General features: G+C 44.9%; 3 long non-coding RNA genes across 5 annotated transcripts; all 3 read left to right on the forward strand.

Moving 5' to 3' along the window:
- The first annotated feature begins 2,966 nt into the window (after nucleotides 1-2,966).
- LOC140695342 (uncharacterized) lies at nucleotides 2,967-3,839 on the forward strand. Of its 2 annotated transcripts, none has more exons than XR_012071063.1 (3): nucleotides 2,967-3,207; nucleotides 3,416-3,506; nucleotides 3,637-3,839. It is a non-coding gene; the product is annotated as an uncharacterized lncRNA (long non-coding RNA). The 2 variants fall into 2 exon arrangements; XR_012071064.1 differs by having other exon boundaries at nucleotides 3,589-3,799.
- Nucleotides 3,840-8,297: 4,458 nt separating this feature from the next.
- On the forward strand, nucleotides 8,298-9,141 carry LOC140695314 (uncharacterized). Of its 2 annotated transcripts, none has more exons than XR_012071022.1 (3): nucleotides 8,298-8,506; nucleotides 8,715-8,805; nucleotides 8,936-9,141. It is a non-coding gene; the product is annotated as an uncharacterized lncRNA (long non-coding RNA). The 2 variants fall into 2 exon arrangements; XR_012071023.1 differs by having other exon boundaries at nucleotides 8,888-9,096.
- A 9,720-nt stretch (nucleotides 9,142-18,861) lies between these two features.
- LOC140695303 (uncharacterized) lies at nucleotides 18,862-19,740 on the forward strand. The gene is made up of 3 exons (XR_012071008.1): nucleotides 18,862-19,102; nucleotides 19,311-19,401; nucleotides 19,532-19,740. It is a non-coding gene; the product is annotated as an uncharacterized lncRNA (long non-coding RNA).
- The last annotated feature ends 4,572 nt before the right edge of the window (nucleotides 19,741-24,312 follow it).

Consider the following 24,312-nt stretch of genomic DNA (forward strand, 5'->3'; position numbering starts at 1 on the left):
TGCATTTTAAATCACTCGGATATTCGTGAACTTTGTTGATTTGAATCATACAGCTGCTGGTAGGTCTATTGGGATTCCACCTCCTTCGGATGCTGTGTAATTCCTGAATTCGCATAGATGATTCTTTCTTGGCTTTCAGCAAGTTTCAGTCTGATTTTTCTACAGATAAATTTTCAGACACTTTTTGTTTCTTTATCTCTTGCTTTTCCATCTGGGACTCATGATTTCTATTCTTTCATGCCCTGTCTTAACCCAGGGTTCAACTGCAATGTTTTCATTTGTTTGCACTTGCTTTCCTATGTCTGCTTCTGACCGAGGTTTTTCTCTTCCCCTGTCTTCACAGTCATTCACGCGTCCCTCTGCATTATCTAGTCTGCTAAGGACTGAATTTTAGCCCTGATATTATCACAACCATTGAGTTTCCTGATATTTTTGGCTCGTGTTGAGACTTTCTCTTCCCCTTTTCTGGTATTCTGCCTTTTGTGATTCTGAGACACTGGTGTTCTTCAGTGTTTTCCTGACCTTCATTTTCAACACTTGTTCTGGATAGCGTTTTGCAGACTAGTTGTTTGAAAGCTTATCTTTTGCGCCTTCAATATCTTTGGAACTGAAAATGGTACTTCCTGTTTCTTTTACTGTTCTTCTTCATCTCTACTGGTCAGGTAATATCAGGTATCTAATGTAGACTTCTAGGGCTTTGTTAATTGAAAAATTTAGACTCTTGTCTCTACGCAATTCCATGGGATTTCTGTGAGGACAATTTCTCCTAGGCATTGATGCCATAACCTGTACCTGTGTGTGTTGTTTGGTATATCTCCAATTGCTGGTGTTGCATTAGTTGTGATGAACAACCCATTCTACTTCGATTAGCATAACTTCATTTTGATTATACTTATCTCACACTTCTGAAAGTGCACAGGACACTTCCTCTTGTGGAAATGAAGCTTCTAAAAGTTCTCAGCTCTGCATTCTTCTCTATGTCATTTTGGAGTGTTTCCAAAACAGCAAACTGAGAGTGCTCTTCTGCTTTTTATTGCCACGGGAATGTCCCAATGAAATGAGTTCTTTCCAGAGCTTCTCTGTCTACAGAAACACCTGTGGAAGCATATCTATGGATGTCACATATCAGGGCCTGCTGGAATGATCCCGCAGACCTTCCTTGTTGTCCTAGGTGCCGTACCGTGCCGGTGCCATCCAAAATGTAGCATCCGCTTTTGGGAGATAGTGCTGAAGGGAATGCTTCCTCTTCTCACGCTGTGGACTTGGACCACTCTCCCTTGTCCTCTCATCCTTGTCGCACGGGTGCACGAAGGCAACCACAGAGTTGTTGCGCATCCTGTGACTCAAACCAAACCATAATCCCAGCCCAGGTTATGAATGTAGCATATCCTAAGGCTTTTCATTCTGATTTCAAATTCAAGGCCCCCTGGATCCCTCAGACCAGATGCACGATATCTCTGATTCAGCCCCACACGTGCTCTATTGGCAAAATTCCCAATTGGTCCCTGGTCCTGCAGATGTACTGGGTGTGGCCATGGGACATATCGGTAATCGCAACCGCGCGACCAGTTTGGTTGATTTATTATTGGTACACAGTTCGGTTTGCTCTCTTGATTCGACCCACCACATCCCACAACGCACTCCAGATCCCTGAGACTCAGCGTGTGCCATCATCCGTAGCTCTATGCCTCACTGACCATTGCCTCTGCTACCTCAAATTTGGCAGCTGGGATCTTGGTCTCAGAATTAACTGTGGGGATATTTTGCGCTGGTTTCTTTGAGTTCTCTCAGCCAAGCATCTGCTGTGCACTCTTGTAAATCTCAGCACATCACCTTCAAACCCATGTCTCCTGTCCGCTTGAGAGTGTGCGTCCAAGTTAAACAGAGTTTCACCCTTGTTGCTCCATCACCAGGGGTCCGACCCTGCACTGGTTTCCATTCCCTGCTTTGCCTTCTCCTGCTTCCAGGTGTCCTGAGGCCTCATCCTGTCTTTGGGAGTAACAGACCTCTCTTCGGCCAGTGTCCTATGCTAAGGGCTGGGTGAGTGGATGTTTCCATTGCTCTGTACATGGGAGCGAGTGAGTGCAGGTTGCACTTCTTCTCTGCCAACTGGGCATCGATGAATCAACACTATCCAGATACATTTCACAGAAATGTGATATTTGCTTAGCTCTTTGTTTCTATACAGCCGTGGTGGGAGGGATTGTCCGAAGACAACTATTTTGACATTGTGTTGATATCCCATTTGCAGTCTTTAAGAAGTTTAACAGAACTCATTTACATGTTTTGGGAGTTATACGAAAATGGAGTTATTTTTTGAAACACACTAAATCGACCTAGAAGCCAGACTTGTCAATTTTGGTAACATTTTGTCAGCTCTACGGAAAAGCTAGACAGATAGAATGCAAACTAGCAGTCCAAACTGTTCAAGGGGTCATGTCAGCTCTTTAAGGTTGAAGCCTCCGAAACCAACAGGAACCATGAAATAACTTTTGGAAACATGGAATAACCCCCAACCTTGGATACACTTGTGCATGTGGTGCCTTGTATCCCAATGACACCTACTGGCCAATGTTGGCATTTCAAGGGGTAACATCCCTCTCTAGGAAAATACAAGAGGAAACAAACCAAATATATACATTTAGGTTTGAATCCAAAAGCACCTAGAGGCATTCTAGCTAGGAGAATCCTGCTGCAGTTATGCTAGTCTATTGAGAACCAGGTGTTTTTCTATCAGTGTTGAGAACGCTTAATCATCCGATCCTGTAGTTTAAAGCCATTTAACGCAACCAAGTCTGCACCCCCATGATATAGTGCCCCCGGGGGCTTGACTCAAGTGATAGACGATCCACATAAGCTGTGTCTTTAATGTCATTGGCGACTTTTACAGTTCAGTTCACTTTCTGACTTGTACTATTTACCTTCACTGTCTTGAAAAACTGAAGCCTAATACAGATTCATGTTCAGTCAAAGATTCCCCTCACTTACCACACTCCCTTCACCCCAGGGAAGACATAAACACAACATTTGCTGAATCTAGCGGAAGGACATCGTTTCTAGGTGTGAGCTAAGTATTCAATTTTATCTATTTCAGCCGAGACTATTTGACCTTGAAGGTGTTCACTGTTGTTCACAGAGAGTGAAGCTGGAGGAACTCTGATTCTAGGAGGGGCTTGCTCTTCTCGTAATGGCTTCATTGCAGCTCAGGTACTGATCCTTCAAAATGGATGCCTGAGTGGAGGGGAGGCAAGGGCAAGTGCTCACTAGCTAGGCCCAAACCTGGGAAAAGGCTTACCTGGGCTTGTTGAATTTTGGTCTGAATGGCTTGGGAATGCCCCTTGGGACGTGTGGATTCTCACGACCTCTTCCAAGAACAGGAGCGTTTTGATCATCTCTGCCATTTCTTCTCCTTCAGACGTCAGGGACCTTGGACCCGTTATTGGAGAAGAGAATTGAGGAACTTCCTCAAGTCCACGTTGGCACTCCGTATGTTTCTGCCTGTATCAGTGAGTTTCAATATGTCTCATGAATGTCTTTTGAGCCTGGTATCCTCTACAGCTGTCTCCACGCCAGTATTCTCCATTGTAGCAGAACATCTCTCATCCATGTGTTCGCATCTCTCCTCAATCCGTGCAGCCAGCTTACCGGCCAGCTTCTCTTCGTGTCTCCCCTAAAGTCGACTTCACCAGGACTGGGCAAGTCTGAAAGTACCTCGGAGCCTGACCAGTAAGCTGATGACAGGCAGATCTTCCACTGTCTGCCCTTTCAGGTTCTGGAAACTGACCTGTGACCTCAGGTCTTTGGGCAGCAGCAGTATCTCGAACTTACACAGCTTCCCGGACCAAAGACCTAAGCCAAGCTCCACAGAGGGCGGCAGCCCCTCCATCACACTGATCCACCCACAGAACTCTGCCCGGTTACCTAGGATCCAACAGCCACAACAAGCCTCGCGGTACACACCAACATTCCACCTGGAATCCAACCGCTAACTGCCATCCCCAATGGCTGCTGCATCTTGTCAGTGTTGGGGGAGGGGCTGCATCCGACGAGAGGTTCCTAAGGTAAATGTGATTCTACCCACTAGCGTCCCATGGGCCTTTCTTCTTCCCTCTTTCCTTTTGTTCAGAGCTCTATGCACCGTACCAATGGAGGGAAGTGTGTCCCTTTTCAGTTGATGGTTTCACACGTCTTTAAACTTTCTAACAGTTCACAGTACACAGGGACCCACTAAAGGAGACTTATGTTCCTATAATATCCGTACACCCGGAATACATATGCGTCGCCTGATTTCTGCTGAAACACCCACACTCTCAGGACATGGATCCATTGGATTCATGGGGGCTGAAATTCCAAGAAATGAAACCAACCCCAATGTGCACTTTGCTGTCGGTCTCTTTTGCACTTAGTACACTTTGGCAGAGCTACTTGCCTTTGTTATAGGCTTCTTACATTTCTTCTCTACGTAGCCTAGAATATGGCATTCCTTCATCCTGTTGGAAGACATACAAGTCTACATCACGGACTAGGAATCCATTTGATTCCAAATCGGCATTAGTGTTAGGTCACGATATGCTCTTATGAATCAAAATTTACGAATATGAATGCACGCTTCTGATTTCCGAATACAAGTGTGCTGAGTACATGCAAGCCACGATACTGGGTCGATGCGTTCTGAATGACCCTTGACCTCACCTTGAGTATTTTCTTTTGAATAATCATGGTTCCCTTTGTATATGTCAGCCAACCATACCATTTTGGTGCTTGTTTGTTGGTTTGATTCTTTGTTGGTCTTCTTCTCGCTTGTTTTGCAAACACGTCAGGCCATGCATCTCTCCTTTCGCTTCAAACAGAGTCAAATAAGCTGATTCACTTAAGAGAGTGCTTCCAATCACCTATGATTTCCTGCTTCCCTCTCCCATCTTTAGGGTTTTGATGTCCTCCTTAAGTTCTTCTTCTTTCTTCTCTGCCACACATGCTCTTCTTGCATTTCCAATAATGGTTTCTTCTTTCCATTCCATCTTGCTGCTTTTCTATTCAGGGGAGTTTTCTCAACCTTTGTTTTAGAAAAACTTTTGAACTGCTGAATTCTTTTAAGATTTGCCGGTCTGTAGAATTCTCTAGCTCTGCCGTTATTTGAAATGGTGTTCATGTGGCATAGGCTACCCTAGGTGGCAGCATTTGGCCATTCAGGATATGGTCTGTGTCCTGGCACTCCTCCCTGTCCTGCAATATTGCTGCCGAGATATCAGCTGAAACCCCTCTGGAGGTTTCCTTGTGACTATGTTGTTTCCTCCAGGTGCATTTTAAATCACTCGGATATTCGTGAACTTTGTTGATTTGAATCATACAGCTGCTGGTAGGTCTATTGGGATTCCACCTCCTTCGGATGCTGTGTAATTCCTGAATTCGCATAGATGATTCTTTCTTGGCTTTCAGCAAGTTTCAGTCTGATTTTTCTACAGATAAATTTTCAGACACTTTTTGTTTCTTTATCTCTTGCTTTTCCATCTGGGACTCATGATTTCTATTCTTTCATGCCCTGTCTTAACCCAGGGTTCAACTGCAATGTTTTCATTTGTTTGCACTTGCTTTCCTATGTCTGCTTCTGACCGAGGTTTTTCTCTTCCCCTGTCTTCACAGTCATTCACGCGTCCCTCTGCATTATCTAGTCTGCTAAGGACTGAATTTTAGCCCTGATATTATCACAACCATTGAGTTTCCTGATATTTCTGGCTCGTGTTGAGACTTTCTCTTCCCCTTTTCTGGTATTCTGCCTTTTGTGATTCTGAGACACTGGTGTTCTTCAGTGTTCTCCTGACCTTCATTTTCAACACTTGTTCTGGATAGCGTTTTGCAGACTAGTTGTTTGAAAGCTTATCTTTTGCGCCTTCAATATCTTTGGAACTGAAAATGGTACTTCCTGTTTCTTTTACTGTTCTTCTTCATCTCTACTGGTCAGGTAATATCAGGTATCTAATGTAGACTTCTAGGGCTTTGTTAATTGAAAAATTTAGACTCTTGTCTCTACGCAATTCCATGGGATTTCTGTGAGGACAATTTCTCCTAGGCATTGATGCCATAACCTGTACCTGTGTGTGTTGTTTGGTATATCTCCAATTGCTGGTGTTGCATTAGTTGTGATGAACAACCCATTCTACTTCGATTAGCATAACTTCATTTTGATTATACTTATCTCACACTTCTGAAAGTGCACAGGACACTTCCTCTTGTGGAAATGAAGCTTCTAAAAGTTCTCAGCTCTGCATTCTTCTCTATGTCATTTTGGAGTGTTTCCAAAACAGCAAACTGAGAGTGCTCTTCTGCTTTTTATTGCCACGGGAATGTCCCAATGAAATGAGTTCTTTCCAGAGCTTCTCTGTCTACAGAAACACCTGTGGAAGCATATCTATGGATGTCACATATCAGGGCCTGCTGGAATGATCCCGCAGACCTTCCTTGTTGTCCTAGGTGCCGTACCGTGCCGGTGCCATCCAAAATGTAGCATCCGCTTTTGGGAGATAGTGCTGAAGGGAATGCTTCCTCTTCTCACGATGTGGACTTGGACCACTCTCCCTTGTCCTCTCATCCTTGTGGCACGGGTGCACGAAGGCAACCACAGAGTTGTTGCGCATCCTGTGACTCAAACCAAACCATAATCCCAGCCCAGGTTATGAATGTAGCATATCCTAAGGCTTTTCATTCTGATTTCAAATTCAAGGCCCCCTGGATCCCTCAGACCAGATGCACGATATCTCTGATTCAGCCCCACACGTGCTCTATTGGCAAAATTCCCAATTGGTCCCTGGTCCTGCAGATGTACTGGGTGTGGCCATGGGACATATCGGTAATCGCAACCGCGCGACCAGTGTGGTTGATTTATTATTGGTACACAGTTCGGTTTGCTCTCTTGATTCGACCCACCACATCCCACAACGCACTCCAGATCACTGAGACTCAGCGTGTGCCATCATCCGTAGCTCTATGCCTCACTGACCATTGCCTCTGCTACCTCAAATTTGGCAGCTGGGATCTTGGTCTCAGAATTAACTGTGGGGATATTTTGCGCTGGTTTCTTTGAGTTCTCTCAGCCAAGCATCTGCTGTGCACTCTTGTAAATCTCAGCACATCACCTTCAAACCCATGTCTCCTGTCCGCTTGAGAGTGTGCGTCCAAGTTAAACAGAGTTTCACCCTTGTTGCTCCATCACCAGGGGTCCGAACCTGCACTGGTTTCCATTCCCTGCTTTGCATTCTCCTGCTTCCAGGTGTCCTGAGGCCTCATCCTGTCTTTGGGAGTAACAGACCTCTCTTCGGCCAGTGTCCTATGCTAAGGGCTGGGTGAGTGGATGTTTCCATTGCTCTGTACATGGGAGCGAGTTTGAGTGCAGGTTGCACTTCTTCTCTGCCAACTGGGCATCGATGAATCAAAACTATCCAGATACATTTCACAGAAATGTGATATTTGCTTAGCTCTTTGTTTCTATACAGCCGTGGTGGGAGGGATTGTCCGAAGACAACTATTTTGACATTGTGTTGATATCCCATTTGCAGTCTTTAAGAAGTTTAACAGAACTCATTTACATGTTTTGGGAGTTATACGAAAATGGAGTTATTTTTTGAAACACACTAAATCGACCTAGAAGCCAGACTTGTCAATTTTGGTAACATTTTGTCAGCTCTACGGAAAAGCTAGACAGATAGAATGCAAACTAGCAGTCCAAACTGTTCAAGGGGTCATGTCAGCTCTTTAAGGTTGAAGCCTCCGAAACCAACAGGAACCATGAAATAACTTTTGGAAACATGGAATAACCCCCAACCTTGGATACACTTGTGCATGTGGTGCCCTGTATCCCAATGACACCTACTGGCCAATGTTGGCATTTCAAGGGGTAACATCCCTCTCTAGGAAAATACAAGAGGAAACAAACCAAATATATACATTTAGGTTTGAATCCAAAAGCACCTAGAGGCATTCTAGCTAGGAGAATCCTGCTGCAGTTATGCTAGTCTATTGAGAACCAGGTGTTTTTCTATCAGTGTTGAGAACGCTTAATCATCCGATCCTGTAGTTTAAAGCCATTTAACGCAACCAAGTCTGCACCCCCATGATATAGTGCCCCCGGGGGCTTGACTCAAGTGATAGACGATCCACATAAGCTGTGTCTTTAATGTCATTGGCGACTTTTACAGTTCAGTTCACTTTCTGACTTGTACTATTTACCTTCACTGTCTTGAAAAACTGAAGCCTAATACAGATTCATGTTCAGTCAAAGATTCCCCTCACTTACCACACTCCCTTCACCCCAGGGAAGACATAAACACAACATTTGCTGAATCTAGCGGAAGGACATCGTTTCTAGGTGTGAGCTAAGTATTCAATTTTATCTATTTCAGCCGAGACTATTTGACCTTGAAGGTGTTCACTGTTGTTCACAGAGAGTGAAGCTGGAGGAACTCTGATTCTAGGAGGGGCTTGCTCTTCTCGTAATGGCTTCATTGCAGCTCAGGTACTGATCCTTCAAAATGGATGCCTGAGTGGAGGGGAGGCAAGGGCAAGTGCTCACTAGCTAGGCCCAAACCTGGGAAAAGGCTTACCTGGGCTTGTTGAATTTTGGTCTGAATGGCTTGGGAATGCCCCTTGGGACGTGTGGATTCTCACGACCTCTTCCAAGAACAGGAGCGTTTTGATCATCTCTGCCATTTCTTCTCCTTCAGACGTCAGGGACCTTGGACCCGTTATTGGAGAAGAGAATTGAGGAACTTCCTCAAGTCCACGTTGGCACTCCGTATGTTTCTGCCTGTATCAGTGAGTTTCAATATGTCTCATGAATGTCTTTTGAGCCTGGTATCCTCTACAGCTGTCTCCACGCCAGTATTCTCCATTGTAGCAGAACATCTCTCATCCATGTGTTCGCATCTCTCCTCAATCCGTGCAGCCAGCTTACCGGCCAGCTTCTCTTCGTGTCTCCCCTAAAGTCGACTTCACCAGGACTGGGCAAGTCTGAAAGTACCTCGGAGCCTGACCAGTAAGCTGATGACAGGCAGATCTTCCACTGTCTGCCCTTTCAGGTTCTGGAAACTGACCTGTGACCTCAGGTCTTTGGGCAGCAGCAGTATCTCGAACTTACACAGCTTCCCGGACCAAAGACCTAAGCCAAGCTCCACAGAGGGCGGCAGCCCCTCCATCACACTGATCCACCCACAGAACTCTGCCCGGTTACCTAGGATCCAACAGCCACAACAAGCCTCGCGGTACACACCAACATTCCACCTGGAATCCAACCGCTAACTGCCATCCCCAATGGCTGCTGCATCTTGTCAGTGTTGGGGGAGGGGCTGCATCCGACGAGAGGTTCCTAAGGTAAATGTGATTCTACCCACTAGCGTCCCATGGGCCTTTCTTCTTCCCTCTTTCCTTTTGTTCAGAGCTCTATGCACCGTACCAATGGAGGGAAGTGTGTCCCTTTTCAGTTGATGGTTTCACACGTCTTTAAACTTTCTAACAGTTCACAGTACACAGGGACCCACTAAAGGAGACTTATGTTCCTGTAATATCCGTACACCCGGAATACATATGCGTCGCCTGATTTCTGCTGAAACACCCACACTCTCAGGACATGGATCCATTGGATTCATGGGGGCTGAAATTCCAAGAAATGAAACCAACCCCAATGTGCACTTTGCTGTCGGTCTCTTTTGCACTTAGTACACTTTGGCAGAGCTACTTGCCTTTGTTATAGGCTTCTTACATTTCTTCTCTACGTAGCCTAGAATATGGCATTCCTTCATCCTGTTGGAAGACATACAAGTCTACATCACGGACTAGGAATCCATTTGATTCCAAATCGGCATTAGTGTTAGGTCACGATATGCTCTTATGAATCAAAATTTACGAATATGAATGCACGCTTCTGATTTCCGAATACAAGTGTGCTGAGTACATGCAAGCCACGATACTGGGTCGATGCGTTCTGAATGACCCTTGACCTCACCTTGAGTATTTTCTTTTGAATAATCATGGTTCCCTTTGTATATGTCAGCCAACCATACCATTTTGGTGCTTGTTTGTTGGTTTGATTCTTTGTTGGTCTTCTTCTCGCTTGTTTTGCAAACACGTCAGGCCATGCATCTCTCCTTTCGCTTCAAACAGAGTCAAATAAGCTGATTCACTTAAGAGAGTGCTTCCAATCACCTATGATTTCCTGCTTCCCTCTCCCATCTTTAGGGTTTTGATGTCCTCCTTAAGTTCTTCTTCTTTCTTCTCTGCCACACATGCTCTTCTTGCATTTCCAATAATGGTTTCTTCTTTCCATTCCATCTTGCTGCTTTTCTATTCAGGGGAGTTTTCTCAACCTTTCTTTTAGAAAAACTTTTGAACTGCTGAATTCTTTTAAGATTTGCCGGTCTGTAGAATTCTCTAGCTCTGCCGTTATTTGAAATGGTGTTCATGTGGCATAGGCTACCCTAGGTGGCAGCATTTGGCCATTCAGGATATGGTCTGTGTCCTGGCACTCCTCCCTGTCCTGCAATATTGCTGCCGAGATATCAGCTGAAACCCCTCTGGAGGTTTCCTTGTGACTATGTTGTTTCCTCCAGGTGCATTTTAAATCACTCGGATATTCGTGAACTTTGTTGATTTGAATCATACAGCTGCTGGTAGGTCTATTGGGATTCCACCTCCTTCGGATGCTGTGTAATTCCTGAATTCGCATAGATGATTCTTTCTTGGCTTTCAGCAAGTTTCAGTCTGATTTTTCTACAGATAAATTTTCAGACACTTTTTGTTTCTTTATCTCTTGCTTTTCCATCTGGGACTCATGATTTCTATTCTTTCATGCCCTGTCTTAACCCAGGGTTCAACTGCAATGTTTTCATTTGTTTGCACTTGCTTTCCTATGTCTGCTTCTGACCGAGGTTTTTCTCTTCCCCTGTCTTCACAGTCATTCACGCGTCCCTCTGCATTATCTAGTCTGCTAAGGACTGAATTTTAGCCCTGATATTATCACAACCATTGAGTTTCCTGATATTTCTGGCTCGTGTTGAGACTTTCTCTTCCCCTTTTCTGGTATTCTGCCTTTTGTGATTCTGAGACACTGGTGTTCTTCAGTGTTTTCCTGACCTTCATTTTCAACACTTGTTCTGGATAGCGTTTTGCAGACTAGTTGTTTGAAAGCTTATCTTTTGCGCCTTCAATATCTTTGGAACTGAAAATGGTACTTCCTGTTTCTTTTACTGTTCTTCTTCATCTCTACTGGTCAGGTAATATCAGGTATCTAATGTAGACTTCTAGGGCTTTGTTAATTGAAAAATTTAGACTCTTGTCTCTACGCAATTCCATGGGATTTCTGTGAGGACAATTTCTCCTAGGCATTGATGCCATAACCTGTACCTGTGTGTGTTGTTTGGTATATCTCCAATTGCTGGTGTTGCATTAGTTGTGATGAACAACCCATTCTACTTCGATTAGCATAACTTCATTTTGATTATACTTATCTCACACTTCTGAAAGTGCACAGGACACTTCCTCTTGTGGAAATGAAGCTTCTAAAAGTTCTCAGCTCTGCATTCTTCTCTATGTCATTTTGGAGTGTTTCCAAAACAGCAAACTGAGAGTGCTCTTCTGCTTTTTATTGCCACGGGAATGTCCCAATGAAATCAGTTCTTTCCAGAGCTTCTCTGTCTACAGAAACACCTGTGGAAGCATATCTATGGATGTCACATATCAGGGCCTGCTGGAATGATCCCGCAGACCTTCCTTGTTGTCCTAGGTGCCGTACCGTGCCGGTGCCATCCAAAATGTAGCATCCGCTTTTGGGAGATAGTGCTGAAGGGAATGCTTCCTCTTCTCACGCTGTGGACTTGGACCACTCTCCCTTGTCCTCTCATCCTTGTCGCACGGGTGCACGAAGGCAACCACAGAGTTGTTGCGCATCCTGTGACTCAAACCAAACCATAATCCCAGCCCAGGTTATGAATGTAGCATATCCTAAGGCTTTTCATTCTGATTTCAAATTCAAGGCCCCCTGGATCCCTCAGACCAGATGCACGATATCTCTGATTCAGCCCCACACGTGCTCTATTGGCAAAATGCCCAATTGGTCCCTGGTCCTGCAGATGTACTGGGTGTGGCCATGGGACATATCGGTAATCGCAACCGCGCGACCAGTGTGGTTGATTTATTATTGGTACACAGTTCGGTTTGCTCTCTTGATTCGACCCACCACATCCCACAACGCACTCCAGATCCCTGAGACTCAGCGTGTGCCATCATCCGTAGCTCTATGCCTCACTGACCATTGCCTCTGCTACCTCAAAGTTGGCAGCTGGGATCTTGGTCTCAGAATTAACTGTGGGGATATTTTGCGCTGGTTTCTTTGAGTTCTCTCAGCCAAGCATCTGCTGTGCACTCTTGTAAATCTCAGCACATCACCTTCAAACCCATGTCTCCTGTCCGCTTGAGAGTGTGCGTCCAAGTTAAACAGAGTTTCACCCTTGTTGCTCCATCACCAGGGGTCCGACCCTGCACTGGTTTCCATTCCCTGCTTTGCCTTCTCCTGCTTCCAGGTGTCCTGAGGCCTCATCCTGTCTTTGGGAGTAACAGACCTCTCTTCGGCCAGTGTCCTATGCTAAGGGCTGGGTGAGTGGATGTTTCCATTGCTCTGTACATGGGAGCGAGTGAGTGCAGGTTGCACTTCTTCTCTGCCAACTGGGCATCGATGAATCAACACTATCCAGATACATTTCACAGAAATGTGATATTTGCTTAGCTCTTTGTTTCTATACAGCCGTGGTGGGAGGGATTGTCCGAAGACAACTATTTTGACATTGTGTTGATATCCCATTTGCAGTCTTTAAGAAGTTTAACAGAACTCATTTACATGTTTTGGGAGTTATACGAAAATGGAGTTATTTTTTGAAACACACTAAATCGACCTAGAAGCCAGACTTGTCAATTTTGGTAACATTTTGTCAGCTCTACGGAAAAGCTAGACAGATAGAATGCAAACTAGCAGTCCAAACTGTTCAAGGGGTCATGTCAGCTCTTTAAGGTTGAAGCCTCCGAAACCAACAGGAACCATGAAATAACTTTTGGAAACATGGAATAAACCCCAACCTTGGATACACTTGTGCATGTGGTGCCCTGTATCCCAATGACACCTACTGGCCAATGTTGGCATTTCAAGGGGTAACATCCCTCTCTAGGAAAATACAAGAGGAAACAAACCAAATATATACATTTAGGTTTGAATCCAAAAGCACCTAGAGGCATTCTAGCTAGGAGAATCCTGCTGCAGTTATGCTAGTCTATTGAGAACCAGGTGTTTTTCTATCAGTGTTGAGAACGCTTAATCATCCGATCCTGTAGTTTAAAGCCATTTAACGCAACCAAGTCTGCACCCCCATGATATAGTGCCCCCGGGGGCTTGACTCAAGTGATAGACGATCCACATAAGCTGTGTCTTTAATGTCATTGGCGACTTTTACAGTTCAGTTCACTTTCTGACTTGTACTATTTACCTTCACTGTCTTGAAAAACTGAAGCCTAATACAGATTCATGTTCAGTCAAAGATTCCCCTCACTTACCACACTCCCTTCACCCCAGGGAAGACATAAACACAACATTTGCTGAATCTAGCGGAAGGACATCGTTTCTAGGTGTGAGCTAAGTATTCAATTTTATCTATTTCAGCCGAGACTATTTGACCTTGAAGGTGTTCACTGTTGTTCACAGAGAGTGAAGCTGGAGGAACTCTGATTCTAGGAGGGGCTTGCTCTTCTCGTAATGGCTTCATTGCAGCTCAGGTACTGATCCTTCAAAATGGATGCCTGAGTGGAGGGGAGGCAAGGGCAAGTGCTCACTAGCTAGGCCCAAACCTGGGAAAAGGCTTACCTGGGCTTGTTGAATTTTGGTCTGAATGGCTTGGGAATGCCCCTTGGGACGTGTGGATTCTCACGACCTCTTCCAAGAACAGGAGCGTTTTGATCATCTCTGCCATTTCTTCTCCTTCAGACGTCAGGGACCTTGGACCCGTTATTGGAGAAGAGAATTGAGGAACTTCCTCAAGTCCACGTTGGCACTCCGTATGTTTCTGCCTGTATCAGTGAGTTTCAATATGTCTCATGAATGTCTTTTGAGCCTGGTATCCTCTACAGCTGTCTCCACGCCAGTATTCTCCATTGTAGCAGAACATCTCTCATCCATGTGTTCGCATCTCTCCTCAATCCGTGCAGCCAGCTTACCGGCCAGCTTCTCTTCGTGTCTCCCCTAAAGTCGACTTCACCAGGACTGGGCAAGTCTGAAAGTACCTCGGAGCCTGACCAGTAAGCTGATGACAGGCAGATCTTCCACTGTCTGCCCTTTCAGGTTCTGGAAACTGACCTGTGACCTCAGGTCTTTGGGCAGCAGCAGTATCTCGAACTTACACAGCTTCCCGGACCAAAGACCTAAGCCAAGCTCCACAGAGGGCGGCAGCCCCTCCATCACACTGATCCACCCACAGAACTCTGCCCGGTTACCTAGGATCCAACAGCCACAACAAGCCTCGTGGTACACACCAACATTCCACCTGGAATCCAACCGCTAACTGCCATCCCCAATGGCTGCTGCATCTTGTCAGTGTTGGGGGAGGGGCTGCATCCGACGAGAGGTTCCTAAGGTAAATGTGATTCTACCCACTAGCGTCCCATGGGCCTTTCTTCTTCCCTCTTTCCTTTTGTTCAGAGCTCTATGCACCGTACCAATGGAGGGAAGTGTGTCCCTTTTCAGTTGATGGTTTCACACGTCTTTAAACTTTCTAACAGTTCACAGTACACAGGGACCCACTAAAGGAGACTTATGTTCCTATAATATCCGTACACCCGGAATACATATGCGTCGCCTGATTTCTGCTGAAACACCCACACTCTCAGGACATGGATCCATTGGATTCATGGGGGCTGAAATTCCAAGAAATGAAACCAACCCCAATGTGCACTTTGCTGTCGGTCTCTTTTGCACTTAGTACACTTTGGCAGAGCTACTTGCCTTTGTTATAGGCTTCTTACATTTCTTCTCTACGTAGCCTAGAATATGGCATTCCTTCATCCTGTTGGAAGACATACAAGTCTACATCACGGACTAGGAATCCATTTGATTCCAAATCGGCATTAGTGTTAGGTCACGATATGCTCTTATGAATCAAAATTTACGAATATGAATGCACGCTTCTGATTTCCGAATACAAGTGTGCTGAGTACATGCAAGCCACGATACTGGGTCGATGCGTTCTGAATGACCCTTGACCTCACCTTGAGTATTTTCTTTTGAATAATCATGGTTCCCTTTGTATATGTCAGCCAACCATACCATTTTGGTGCTTGTTTGTTGGTTTGATTCTTTGTTGGTCTTCTTCTCGCTTGTTTTGCAAACACGTCAGGCCATGCATCTCTCCTTTCGCTTCAAACAGAGTCAAATAAGCTGATTCACTTAAGAGAGTGCTTCCAATCACCTATGATTTCCTGCTTCCCTCTCCCATCTTTAGGGTTTTGATGTCCTCCTTAAGTTCTTCTTCTTTCTTCTCTGCCACACATGCTCTTCTTGCATTTCCAATAATGGTTTCTTCTTTCCATTCCATCTTGCTGCTTTTCTATTCAGGGGAGTTTTCTCAACCTTTCTTTTAGAAAAACTTTTGAACTGCTGAATTCTTTTAAGATTTGCCGGTCTGTAGAATTCTCTAGCTCTGCCGTTATTTGAAATGGTGTTCATGTGGCATAGGCTACCCTAGGTGGCAGCATTTGGCCATTCAGGATATGGTCTGTGTCCTGGCACTCCTCCCTGTCCTGCAATATTGCTGCCGAGATATCAGCTGAAACCCCTCTGGAGGTTTCCTTGTGACTATGTTGTTTCCTCCAGGTGCATTTTAAATCACTCGGATATTCGTGAACTTTGTTGATTTGAATCATACAGCTGCTGGTAGGTCTATTGGGATTCCACCTCCTTCGGATGCTGTGTAATTCCTGAATTCGCATAGATGATTCTTTCTTGGCTTTCAGCAAGTTTCAGTCTGATTTTTCTACAGATAAATTTTCAGACACTTTTTGTTTCTTTATCTCTTGCTTTTCCATCTGGGACTCATGATTTCTATTCTTTCATGCCCTGTCTTAACCCAGGGTTCAACTGCAATGTTTTCATTTGTTTGCACTTGCTTTCCTATGTCTGCTTCTGACCGAGGTTTTTCTCTTCCCCTGTCTTCACAGTCATTCACGCGTCCCTCTGCATTATCTAGTCTGCTAAGGACTGAATTTTAGCCCTGATATTATCACAACCATTGAGTTTCCTGATATTTCTGGCTCGTGTTGAGACTTTCTCTTCCCCTTTTCTGGTATTCTGCCTTTTGTGATTCTGAGACACTGGTGTTCTTCAGTGTTTTCCTGACCTTCATTTTCAACACTTGTTCTGGATAGCGTTTTGCAGACTAGTTGTTTGAAAGCTTATCTTTTGCGCCTTCAATATCTTTGGAACTGAAAATGGTACTTCCTGTTTCTTTTACTGTTCTTCTTCATCTCTACTGGTCAGGTAATATCAGGTATCTAATGTAGACTTCTAGGGCTTTGTTAATTGAAAAATTTAGACTCTTGTCTCTACGCAATTCCATGGGATTTCTGTGAGGACAATTTCTCCTAGGCATTGATGCCATAACCTGTACCTGTGTGTGTTGTTTGGTATATCTCCAATTGCTGGTGTTGCATTAGTTGTGATGAACAACCCATACTACTTCGATTAGCATAACTTCATTTTGATTATCCTTATCTCACACTTCTGAAAGTGCACAGGACACTTCCTCTTGTGGAAATGAAGCTTCTAAAAGTTCTCAGCTCTGCATTCTTCTCTATGTCATTTTGGAGTGTTTCCAAAACAGCAAACTGAGAGTGCTCTTCTGCCTTTTATTGCCACGGGAATGTCCCAATGAAATGAGTTCTTTCCAGAGCTTCTCTGTCTACAGAAACACCTGTGGAAGCATATCTATGGATGTCACATATCAGGGCCTGCTGGAATGATCCCGCAGACCTTCCTTGTTGTCCTAGGTGCCGTACCGTGCCGGTGCCATCCAAAATGTAGCATCCGCTTTTGGGAGATAGTGCTGAAGGGAATGCTTCCTCTTCTCACGCTGTGGACTTGGACCACTCTCCCTTGTCCTCTCATCCTTGTGGCACGGGTGCACGAAGGCAACCACAGAGTTGTTGCGCATCCTGTGACTCAAACCAAACCATAATCCCAGCCCAGGTTATGAATGTAGCATATCCTAAGGCTTTTCATTCTGATTTCAAATTCAAGGCCCCCTGGATCCCTCAGACCAGATGCACGATATCTCTGATTCAGCCCCACACGTGCTCTATTGGCAAAATTCCCAATTGGTCCCTGGTCCTGCAGATGTACTGGGTGTGGCCATGGGACATATCGGTAATCGCAACCGCGCGAGCAGTGTGGTTGATTTATTATTGGTACACAGTTCGGTTTGCTCTCTTGATTCGACCCACCACATCCCACAACGCACTCCAGATCCCTGAGACTCAGCGTGTGCCATCATCCGTAGCTCTATGCCTCACTGACCATTGCCTCTGCTACCTCAAAGTTGGCAGCTGGGATCTTGGTCTCAGAATTAACTGTGGGGATATTTTGCGCTGGTTTCTTTGAGTTCTCTCAGCCAAGCATCTGCTGTGCACTCTTGTAAATCTCAGCACATCACCTTCAAACCCATGTCTCCTGTCCGCTTGAGAGTGTGCGTCCAAGTTAAACAGAGTTTCACCCTTGTTGCTCCATCACCAGGGGTCCGACCCTGCACTGGTTTCCATTCCCTGCTTTGCATTCTCCTGCTTCCAGGTGTCCTGAGGCCTCATCCTGTCTTTGGGAGTAACAGACCTCTCTTGGGCCAGTGTCCTATGCTAAGGGCTGGGTGAGTGGATGTTTCCATTGCTCTGTACATGGGCGCGAGTTTGAGTGCAGGTTGCACTTCTTCTCTGCCAACTGGGCATCGATGAATCAAAACTATCCAGATACATTTCACAGAAATGTGATATTTGCTTAGCTCTTTGTTTCTATACAGCCGTGGTGGGAGGGATTGTCCGAAGACAACTATTTTGACATTGTGTTGATATCCCATTTGCAGTCTTTAAGAAGTTTAACAGAACTCATTTACATGTTTTGGGAGTTATACGAAAATGGAGTTATTTTTTGAAACACACTAAATCGACCTAGAAGCCAGACTTGTCAATTTTGGTAACATTTTGTCAGCTCTACGGAAAAGCTAGACAGATAGAATGCAAACTAGCAGTCCAAACTGTTCAAGGGGTCATGTCAGCTCTTTAAGGTTGAAGCCTCCGAAACCAACAGGAACCATGAAATAACTTTTGGAAACATGGAATAACCCCCAACCTTGGATACACTTGTGCATGTGGTGCCCTGTATCCCAATGACACCTACTGGCCAATGTTGGCATTTCAAGGGGTAACATCCCTCTCTAGGAAAATACAAGAGGAAACAAACCAAATATATACATTTAGGTTTGAATCCAAAAGCACCTAGAGGCATTCCAGCTAGGAGAATCCTGCTGCAGTTATGCTAGTCTATTGAGAACCAGGTGTTTTTCTATCAGTGTTGAGAACGCTTAATCATCCGATCCTGTAGTTTAAAGCCATTTAACGCATCCAAGTCTGCACCCCCATGATATAGTGCCCCCGGGGGCTTGACTCAAGTGATAAACGATCCACATAAGCTGTGTCTTTAATGTCATTGGCGACTTTTACAGTTCAGTTCACTTTCTGACTTGTACTATTTACCTTCACTGTCTTGAAAAACTGAAGCCTAATACAGATTCATGTTCAGTCAAAGATTCCCCTCACTTACCACACTCCCTTCACCCCAGGGAAGACATAAACACAACATTTGCTGAATCTAGCGGAAGGACATCGTTTCTAGGTGTGAGCTAAGTATTCAATTTTATCTATTTCAGCCGAGACTATTTGACCTTGAAGGTGTTCACTGTTGTTCACAGAGAGTGAAGCTGGAGGAACTCTGATTCTAGGAGGGGCTTGCTCTTCTCGTAATGGCTTCATTGCAGCTCAGGTACTGATCCTTCAAAATGGATGCCTGAGTGGAGGGGAGGCAAGGGCAAGTGCTCACTAGCTAGGCCCAAACCTGGGAAAAGGCTTACCTGGGCTTGTTGAATTTTGGTCTGAATGGCTTGGGAATGCCCCTTGGGACGTGTGGATTCTCACGACCTCTTCCAAGAACAGGAGCGTTTTGATCATCTCTGCCATTTCTTCTCCTTCAGACGTCAGGGACCTTGGACCCGTTATTGGAGAAGAGAATTGAGGAACTTCCTCAAGTCCACGTTGGCACTCCGTATGTTTCTGCCTGTATCAGTGAGTTTCAATATGTCTCATGAATGTCTTTTGAGCCTGGTATCCTCTACAGCTGTCTCCACGCCAGTATTCTCCATTGTAGCAGAACATCTCTCATCCATGTGTTCGCATCTCTCCTCAATCCGTGCAGCCAGCTTACCGGCCAGCTTCTCTTCGTGTCTCCCCTAAAGTCGACTTCACCAGGACTGGGCAAGTCTGAAAGTACCTCGGAGCCTGACCAGTAAGTTGATGACAGGCAGATCTTCCACTGTCTGCCCTTTCAGGTTCTGGAAACTGACCTGTGACCTCAGGTCTTTGGGCAGCAGCAGTATCTCGAACTTACACAGCTTCCCGGACCAAAGACCTAAGCCAAGCTCCACAGAGGGCGGCAGCCCCTCCATCACACTGATCCACCCACAGAACTCTGCCCGGTTACCTAGGATCCAACAGCCACAACAAGCCTCGCGGTACACACCAACATTCCACCTGGAATCCAACCGCTAACTGCCATCCCCAATGGCTGCTGCATCTTGTCAGTGTTGGGGGAGGGGCTGCATCCGACGAGAGGTTCCTAAGGTAAATGTGATTCTACCCACTAGCGTCCCATGGGCCTTTCTTCTTCCCTCTTTCCTTTTGTTCAGAGCTCTATGCACCGTACCAATGGAGGGAAGTGTGTCCCTTTTCAGTTGATGGTTTCACACGTCTTTAAACTTTCTAACAGTTCACAGTACACAGGGACCCACTAAAGGAGACTTATGTTCCTGTAATATCCGTACACCCGGAATACATATGCGTCGCCTGATTTCTGCTGAAACACCCACACTCTCAGGACATGGATCCATTGGATTCATGGGGGCTGAAATTCCAAGAAATGAAACCAACCCCAATGTGCACTTTGCTGTCGGTCTCTTTTGCACTTAGTACACTTTGGCAGAGCTACTTGCCTTTGTTATAGGCTTCTTACATTTCTTCTCTACGTAGCCTAGAATATGGCATTCCTTCATCCTGTTGGAAGACATACAAGTCTACATCACGGACTAGGAATCCATTTGATTCCAAATCGGCATTAGTGTTAGGTCACGATATGCTCTTATGAATCAAAATTTACGAATATGAATGCACGCTTCTGATTTCCGAATACAAGTGTGCTGAGTACATGCAAGCCACGATACTGGGTCGATGCGTTCTGAATGACCCTTGACCTCACCTTGAGTATTTTCTTTTGAATAATCATGGTTCCCTTTGTATATGTCAGCCAACCATACCATTTTGGTGCTTGTTTGTTGGTTTGATTCTTTGTTGGTCTTCTTCTCGCTTGTTTTGCAAACACGTCAGGCCATGCATCTCTCCTTTCGCTTCAAACAGAGTCAAATAAGCTGATTCACTTAAGAGAGTGCTTCCAATCACCTATGATTTCCTGCTTCCCTCTCCCATCTTTAGGGTTTTGATGTCCTCCTTAAGTTCTTCTTCTTTCTTCTCTGCCACACATGCTCTTCTTGCATTTCCAATAATGGTTTCTTCTTTCCATTCCATCTTGCTGCTTTTCTATTCAGGGGAGTTTTCTCAACCTTTCTTTTAGAAAAACTTTTGAACTGCTGAATTCTTTTAAGATTTGCCGGTCTGTAGAATTCTCTAGCTCTGCCGTTATTTGAAATGGTGTTCATGTGGCATAGGCTACCCTAGGTGGCAGCATTTGGCCATTCAGGATATGGTCTGTGTCCTGGCACTCCTCCCTGTCCTGCAATATTGCTGCCGAGATATCAGCTGAAACCCCTCTGGAGGTTTCCTTGTGACTATGTTGTTTCCTCCAGGTGCATTTTAAATCACTCGGATATTCGTGAACTTTGTTGATTTGAATCATACAGCTGCTGGTAGGTCTATTGGGATTCCACCTCCTTCGGATGCTGTGTAATTCCTGAATTCGCATAGATGATTCTTTCTTGGCTTTCAGCAAGTTTCAGTCTGATTTTTCTACAGATAAATTTTCAGACAATTTTTGTTTCTTTATCTCTTGCTTTTCCATCTGGGACTCATGATTTCTATTCTTTCATGCCCTGTCTTAACCCAGGGTTCAACTGCAATGTTTTCATTTGTTGGCACTTGCTTTCCTATGTCTGCTTCTGACCGAGGTTTTTCTCTTCCCCTGTCTTCACAGTCATTCACGCGTCCCTCTGCATTATCTAGTCTGCGAAGGACTGAATTTTAGCCCTGATATTATCACAACCATTGAGTTTCCTGATATTTTTGGCTCGTGTTGAGACTTTCTCTTCCCCTTTTCTGGTATTCTGCCTTTTGTGATTCTGAGACACTGGTGTTCTTCAGTGTTTTCCTGACCTTCATTTTCAACACTTGTTCTGGATAGCGTTTTGCAGACTAGTTGTTTGAAAGCTTATCTTTTGCGCCTTCAATATCTTTGGAACTGAAAATGGTACTTCCTGTTTCTTTTACTGTTCTTCTTCATCTCTACTGGTCAGGTAATATCAGGTATCTAATGTAGACTTCTAGGGCTTTGTTAATTGAAAATTTTAGACTCTTGTCTCTATGCAATTCCATGGGATTTCTGTGAGGACAATTTCTCCTAGGCATTGATGCCATAACCTGTACCTGTGTGTGTTGTTTGGTATATCTCCAATTGCTGGTGTTGCATTAGTTGTGATGAACAACCCATACTACTTCGATTAGCATAACTTCATTTTGATTATACTTATCTCACACTTCTGAAAGTGCACAGGACACTTCCTCTTGTGGAAATGAAGCTTCTAAAAGTTCTCAGCTCTGCATTCTTCTCTATGTCATTTTGGAGTGTTTCCAAAACAGCAAACTGAGAGTGCTCTTCTGCCTTTTATTGCCACGGGAATGTCCCAATGAAATGAGTTCTTTCCAGAGCTTCTCTGTCTACAGAAACACCTGTGGAAGCATATCTATGGATGTCACATATCAGGGCCTGCTGGAATGATCCCGCAGACCTTCCTTGTTGTCCTAGGTGCCGTACCGTGCCGGTGCCATCCAAAATGTAGCATCCGCTTTTGGGAGATAGTGCTGAAGGGAATGCTTCCTCTTCTCACGCTGTGGACTTGGACCACTCTCCCTTGTCCTCTCATCCTTGTGGCACGGGTGCACGAAGGCAACCACAGAGTTGTTGCGCATCCTGTGACTCAAACCAAACCATAATCCCAGCCCAGGTTATGAATGTAGCATATCCTAAGGCTTTTCATTCTGATTTCAAATTCAAGGCCCCCTGGATCCCTCAGACCAGATGCACGATATCTCTGATTCAGCCCCACACGTGCTCTATTGGCAAAATTCCCAATTGGTCCCTGGTCCTGCAGATGTACTGGGTGTGGCCATGGGACATATCGGTAATCGCAACCGCGCGACCAGTGTGGTTGATTTATTATTGGTACACAGTTCGGTTTGCTCTCTTGATTCGACCCACCACATCCCACAACGCACTCCAGATCCCTGAGACTCAGCGTGTGCCATCATCCGTAGCTCTATGCCTCACTGACCATTGCCTCTGCTACCTCAAAGTTGGCAGCTGGGATCTTGGTCTCAGAATTAACTGTGGGGATATTTTGCGCTGGTTTCTTTGAGTTCTCTCAGCCAAGCATCTGCTGTGCACTCTTGTAAATCTCAGCACATCACCTTCAAACCCATGTCTCCTGTCCGCTTGAGAGTGTGCGTCCAAGTTAAACAGAGTTTCACCCTTGTTGCTCCATCACCAGGGGTCCGAACCTGCACTGGTTTCCATTCCCTGCTTTGCATTCTCCTGCTTCCAGGTGTCCTGAGGCCTCATCCTGTCTTTGGGAGTAACAGACCTCTCTTCGGCCAGTGTCCTATGCTAAGGGCTGGGTGAGTGGATGTTTCCATTGCTCTGTACATGGGAGCGAGTGAGTGCAGGTTGCACTTCTTCTCTGCCAACTGGGCATCGATGAATCAACACTATCCAGATACATTTCACAGAAATGTGATATTTGCTTAGCTCTTAGTTTCTATACAGCCGTGGTGGGAGGGATTGTCCGAAGACAACTATTTTGACATTGTGTTGATATCCCATTTGCAGTCTTTAAGAAGTTTAACAGAACTCATTTACATGTTTTGGGAGTTATACGAAAATGGAGTTATTTTTTGAAACACACTAAATCGACCTAGAAGCCAGACTTGTCAATTTTGGTAACATTGTGTCAGCTCTACGGAAAAGCTAGACAGATAGAATGCAAACTAGCAGTCCAAACTGTTCAAGGGGTCATGTCAGCTCTTTAAGGTTGAAGCCTCCGAAACCAACAGGAACCATGAAATAACTTTTGGAAACATGGAATAAACCCCAACCTTGGATACACTTGTGCATGTGGTGCCCTGTATCCCAATGACACCTACTGGCCAATGTTGGCATTTCAAGGGGTAACATCCCTCTCTAGGAAAATACAAGAGGAAACAAACCAAATATATACATTTAGGTTTGAATCCAAAAGCACCTAGAGGCATTCTAGCTAGGAGAATCCTGCTGTAGTTATGCTAGTCTATTGAGAACCAGGTGTTTTTCTATCAGTGTTGAGAACGCTTAATCATCCGATCCTGTAGTTTAAAGCCATTTAACGCATCCAAGTCTGCACCCCCATGATATAGTGCCCCCGGGGGCTTGACTCAAGTGATAGACGATCCACATAAGCTGTGTCTTTAATGTCATTGGCGACTTTAACAGTTAAGTTCACTTTCTGACTTGTACTATTTACCTTCACTGTCTTGAAAAACTGAAGCCTAATACAGATTCATGTTCAGTCAAAGATTCCCCTCACTTACCATACTCCCTTCACCCCAGGGAAGACATAAACACAACATTTGCTGAATCTAGCGGAAGGACATCGTTTCTAGGTGTGAGCTAATTATTCAATTTTATCTATTTCAGCCGGGACTATTTGACCTTTAAGGTGT

Source organism: Vicugna pacos, unplaced genomic scaffold, assembly GCF_048564905.1.
Source record: "Vicugna pacos unplaced genomic scaffold, VicPac4 scaffold_195, whole genome shotgun sequence".
Classification (NCBI taxonomy): Eukaryota; Metazoa; Chordata; class Mammalia; order Artiodactyla; family Camelidae; genus Vicugna; species Vicugna pacos.